Here is a 6,171-nt window from a genome sequence, read left to right on the forward strand (position 1 = left end):
CTTTTACGGTGGATTTTGTTTTAAGGTCTATTTTATCTGAGATTAGTATTGCTACTCTTGCTCTTTTTTAGTAATTATTTGCTTAATGTATTTTTTTCCATCTTTTGATTCTTAATAAATTTTCTTCTTTGTTTCTAAGGTGTGTCTCTTGTAGACAGCGTATTGATGGATCCTATTTTTTTTAATCCATTCTGTCACTCTGTGTCTCTTTATGGGTGCATTTAGGCCATTTAAATTCAGTGTAATTATTGATAGGTGTGCGTCTATTGCTGTCATTTTGTAGTGCTTTTTTGATGGTATTAACATTTTCTTTGTTTCTTTTAGTCTCTTGTGCTGTGTTCGTTTTGTTTATGGATTTCTTTCTCATTTCTTTTGTTTTTGTAGATTTTGTTTTTATTGAGACTTTATGCTTTTCTTCTGTATTTAGACGAGTATGTTTGTTAACTTTCTTTGTGGTTACCTTGAAATTTACTCTTATCTTCCTAGGCTTGAACCAGTCTATTATTACTTTGCCCTCCTCTCCATTGGAAAGTTCTATGCCTACACCATTTATTTCCTCTTTAATTGTTCTGAAGTTGTTGTCATTTACAGATTAACCTCTCTGGTTCCCTTTTGCAATTCTTTTGGTTTTGGTAGTCCTCGGGAGTTCTTTTCCTGTGTTGGTATCTGGCTGGTACAATTTTTGGATTGGGAGTTCATTTCCTGTGTTGGTGTCTGGCTGGTACAATCTTGCATCCTAAATTCGGGGTGTGGTCTGATGTTGTTTGTTCTTAGACCAAAGGACTCCTTTTAATAATTCTTGAAAGTTTGGTTTGGTTTTTAAATATTCCATTAATTTCTGCTTATCCAGAAATGTCCTAATTTCACCATCATATTTGAACAAAAGTTTTGCAGGATATATTATTCTTGGTTGGCAATGTTTTTCTTTCAAAGTTTTATATATATCATTTCATTGCCTTCTTGCCTGCATGGTTTCTGCTGAATAATCAGAGCTTAGTCTTGCCGTTTCTCCTCTGTGTGTAACTTTTGTTTTTCTCAAGCTGCTCTCAGGAATTTTTGTCTTTGGTTTTAGTGAGTGTGATTATGACATACCTTGGTGTTTTTCTTTTGGTGTCTATCCTATATGGGGTCTGCTGAGATTCTTGGATTGTCAGCTTTTCATCTTTCATGATATTAGGGATGTTTTCTGCCAGCAATTTTTCAATGATCCTCTCTGTGTTTTCTGTTTTCTCTCCCTGTTCTGGAACTCTGATCACTTGTGAACTTTTGTCTTTAGTTGTATCCTACATAAATCTCAGGTTTTCCTCATTTTTCTTCGTTCTTTTTTCTGATTTTTCCTCAAAATCCAAGTGTTTATCTTCAATTTCACTGACCCTGTCTTCCATCATTTCAAACCTGCTCCTCAATCCTTCTGTGACACTGTTTCTGACATCTTGTTGTTTACCTTTTGGATTTCTAATTGTTGTTTTTGTAAGATTTCTCGTTGTGAATTTATTTTGGCATTTTCTTCCTGTATTATTTTCCTGAATTCCTCCATTTTTTGGTCTGTATTTTCCATGAGCTTGTCTGCCTTTTCCATAAATTTGTCTAGTTTTTCCTCATTTTTGTCTGCTTTTTGCTTCAACTCTTGGATAGCTCTGAATGTTAGAGATTTGAATTCCCTGTCAGGTAGTTCTAGTGCCTTTTCTTCTACTGGGAAGTCCTCTGGTGTTTTATTTTGGTTGCCTACTGGAATCATCCTGTCCTGTTTTTTTAAATATTTTTTGATATTGTCTGCTGTCTTCAGGACATTCAGTAGTTATTTTCTTTGTTTCTTGATTGTAGATTTGTTTTGTGCTGGGTTTTTGTTTTATTTGGTTATGTCTGAACAGGCAGGCTGTGCATTCTTTGTTGTTTGCTGGTCTGTAGTCATGATACTTTCCACCTCCTTGTCCAATGGGTGGGGCCAGTCACTCAGCTATGGTGTAGGAGGGCAGATACAGCTGAAGGGGGGGCTGGGATGGGTTGTTTGTGGCATGTACTAGGACTGACAGGGGGGCAGGAATCAGTGCTGGGGAGGTTCCAGTAGCCCATGTCTGTGCTTCTCAGAGGCATGATATTCAGCACATGGTGCAGGTAGGCAGGAATGAGGGAAGAGGTTGTGATGTGTGCAGCTAGTATGGGTATGGGAAAGAGGAGAGAGAAATGGGAGCCAAAAGCAAAGCAAAAAAAAAAAAAAAAAAACCCACATAACCTCCCCCAAAAGGGTAGAAAGGGAGCTTACCATTGGAGTGTAGAGATGAGAACCTCAGGTAAGGAGAGAAGTGAAAAGAAAGAAAAGGGAAAAAGAAAAAAAATACCTGGATAAAATTTAGAAAAGAAAAAAAAAAAAGTAGAAAACAAAAGCCCCAGGGGTCTCACCAGTGCCTCCATGAAGACCAGGGAATTCCCCCAGTTTGCACAGTACGGCCTGGCTAGAGGGGGTATAGATATCACACAACACCAGGTGTTCGGGAATCTGGAAAAGAAGGTAAGTATAGACAGACAAGAGCTGAGAAATGAAGAAAGACGGAAAGGGAAAAGAGAGAAGGAAAAGAAAAAAAAGAATGAAATGCCCCTTGGGATGCCACTTATATGGCTGCACAAATTGGGGGAGTGGCTCCTAGGCCGTGCAGTGCAGCCTGGCTAGAAGGGGCTCCCATGTGCAAAAAGAGAAAGAAGACAAAACAAAACAAGCCTCAGGAATCGCACCAGCATGATCTTGTGGGCCTGGGGAGTGGATCACCAGTTGAATGGGGCTTCACAGCCTTTCAAAAAGAAGCAAAGATGGCACATGGAGCCAGGTGTTCAAGAGAAAGGAGGGGGAGGTGATGGGAGGCATGGAAGAAACCAAAAGGGATAGAAAGAAGCTACACCAGTCAGGGACCTGGTCAGTGTGGATGGGGTGAATCCAAGCAGCCCAGGACAGAAGCAGTTGCTTCCTGGCCAAGAAATTGCAGCTGGCGGGAAGCAGAGGAGGCTGAAGGTTGAGGGGAAGTAGGGTGGGAGTTAGGAAAGCATATATAGCTTGTTACTCGGTGCTCTGTCTCCTGCTGGGAACTACGTGAAGCTGCTTTCCCATACTCCCTGTCCACTGATCTGTGATGTGGGTGGGGTGAATCAAAGCAGCATAGATGCTGCACTTCCCAGCAGCCAGCCAGGAAGCTCAGAAGTAGAGCAGTGGGGAGAGGATGGGGGTGGGAAAGTGTGTATCGCTGGTTACCGGGTGCTCTGTCTTCTTTTGGGAGCTCAGGGAAGCTGCTTTCCTGTGCTCCCTGTTAGCTGATCTCCGACAGGAGTCCAAGACGGTGAATCCATGCTGCATTAGCTGATGTGGAACTTCGGCAAGTATCTCTCTTTGACCTCAGACCTTTGTCAGTTTCTTATTCCATTCGGTGCTTGGCTGAGTTCTTTATCTCTTCGTTTGACAGTTCGGGTTCCAGGAATGACATTTGTCTCTGTTTTACTTAGTTTTTTGAGTCCTTGCTGTGGAGGGACAGCGTGGTGATTCTGTCTATGGCACCATATTGGCCAGAAGTCCTCCCCAGAAATATTTAATAATTTTTGAGTTACCTTTGTAAATGGTCTGGATTGAAACCACACAGGTGGATAAAATTATCTTATAAGACAGTAGAGAGGGAGAAAAGAAAAAGATCCAAAAATGAGTCTTGAGAAATGCTGTTTACTGGCCAGTAGAGAAGGAAAAAGGAGCCCTGGTAGCGCAACAGTTAAGCACTCAGCTGCTAACTGAAAGGTTGGTGGTTCGAATCTACCCAGTCACTCTATGGGAGAAAGACCTGGCAATCTGCTTCTGTAAAGATTACAGCCAAGAAAACCCTGTGGGGCAGTTCTAGTTTGTCACGTGGGGTCACTATGAGTCAAAATTGACTTGAGGGCACCTAACAACAATAACAGAGAAGGAAGAGAGGGTAGTGAAGAGGACAGACAGGAAATGGCCAGAGGACAGAACTGTCACAAAGCTCAAAGGAAGAGAATGTTGTATGCAGGAAGGACTGGTTAGCTGTGTCATATGCTGTTGAGGGATGATGTAAGATGACTAAAATTGTCTGATAGAATTAGTGACACAGAAAATGTCAGTGGACTGATGTAGGTGGGGGTAAAATTAGAGTAACAGATGAGGAAATGAATGCAGAATGCATAATTAGATCTTTGAAGGCATTTGGATGTGATTTGAAGAAGAGTTGAGTTCTAACATTCTTGATTCCAGCCCATGTAGGCAAGCTTCTGCCTTTGAAACATGGTAGAGGTTCTCTTTACCTTGTTTTGACCACTCTGAGCCTTATTCAAACCAGATATATCTCTATAATCACACCTGGAGAGAGCCCTTAACCTTGGAGATAGTCAATGTTCTATTCTAGAGTTTTCATCTGCTAGGTTTACTGATGTCCAAGTTGATGTGATGCTTGTTTGTATGAGGGCTCACATGATAACTTCTCAGAAAACCCTTAGTCTGTGCTTGTGTACTTGTTCTACATTAGGCAAGATCCTTACCAGTAGTGTTGTTAAGAGATTATACTTTCCTCCTTTATAAGCAGCAAAATGCTGACCGTTTGAGTTACTAATTATAAAAAATGGATTTGTTTTTGTTTTTGTTTTTTGCTGTTGGCAGTGAACATTCAGCTCTTCTTTCAGTGCCCCATTTTCTATATGTGCTCTAAGTCACAGTGTACTAAAGCATTTAAACTCCTTTCGACAGAGGAAAGGAGCCCTGGTGGCATAGTGGTTATGTGCTCGGCTGCTAACTGAAAGGTCAGCAGTTCAAACCCACCAGCTGCTCCACAGGAGAAAGATGTGGCGGTGTGCTTCTGTAAAGAGTACAGCCTTGTAAACTCCACGAGACAGTTCTACTCTGTTCTATAGGGCTATTATGAGTTGGAATCAACTTCACAGCTGTGGATTTTTGGTTTTGACTGAGGGAATAACTTTTTGGGGAGTGTAAGCTGAAATACATTCCTTATTGGATAGGCACAAAGATGGACATGGACACTGTGTGTAACCCTAGAGTTTCCTAAGCTTGCTTACCTATTTTATGCTCAATATCACGGGCGAAGCAACTAGACCAAGGTTTTGAAAGGAAGGAGCTCTTCACTTTTCACCCAGATCTAAGAGTAGGGAGACTGTGAATGGCAAAGTCTGTAAGTCACATGTGGGTATATTTTGAGTGGGAAATAAACAGTGAATTGGGCGTTATGACCATGCTTTATCCCTTAGAGGCTTGCTGGCCACTCTGGTTGCAGCCCCTTACCACAGAAACATCCTCAAACATGGACAAAGGGAAGTGGTTCAAGTTCAAGGGTTACCACACCAGAGTTTGAAATTAACCAATTGTTGACCACAAGCTTTCAAATTAATCTGGTACCGTGGATGAAAGTTGTGCTAAAATTAAGGAAAATATTCCAAGCTACAACTATGTAGTTGATTATTTAGCAACATTGCTAATGGACTCTTGATTTGTCTGAAACGCAAACTTACTAGGTTCATTTTTAAAATATGCATGAAATTAAGCTTCCTTTTGATTTAAATGGGCTGAGTGGTAAAAATAAGTAGGATTCAAAACATTTGTTATTATTTCTCTCTATCCTGTTCTTATGGTCTGAGCACTAGGTGTTCATTATTGAAGAAAGCCTCTAAAATGATGAGTGATAATAAACTTTTGGCTAAAAGTTTGATATTAAAATTTGAGTGTGAATGAAAAAGCCCCAGCCCCATGGCATAAAACATCTAATATATCCTTTTCTATCTGTTTCTTCTGCAAATACTCCATGACTGGATTTTTGTGTATACTTACTGACTATATGCGAGGGGCAGGTGGTAGGGAAAAAGAGTCACAAGACCTGACTGTGGAAGGTGGTAGAGGTGAGGCAAGTATTAAGTCAAACAAATGAAAGAAAAAGAAAAAAAAGAGGAAGATAAATCCCCACTTGAAGGCAGAAGAGAGGATATGAGTGGTGTGAGAAGTGATGGATCTGCCTGGGAGCGGTCACTGAAGAAGAAATGTTTGATACGAGAAATTAGAGGGCAGATGGAGTGTTTTAGTTTTCCTAGAGTGGCCATAAATACCACAAAGTGGGTGGCTTTGAAGAACAGACATTTATTTTCTCACAGTTCTGGAGGTTAGTCTGGAACTCAGCG

Source organism: Elephas maximus, chromosome 14 (genome assembly GCF_024166365.1).
Source record: "Elephas maximus indicus isolate mEleMax1 chromosome 14, mEleMax1 primary haplotype, whole genome shotgun sequence".
Taxonomy (NCBI): Eukaryota; Metazoa; Chordata; class Mammalia; order Proboscidea; family Elephantidae; genus Elephas; species Elephas maximus.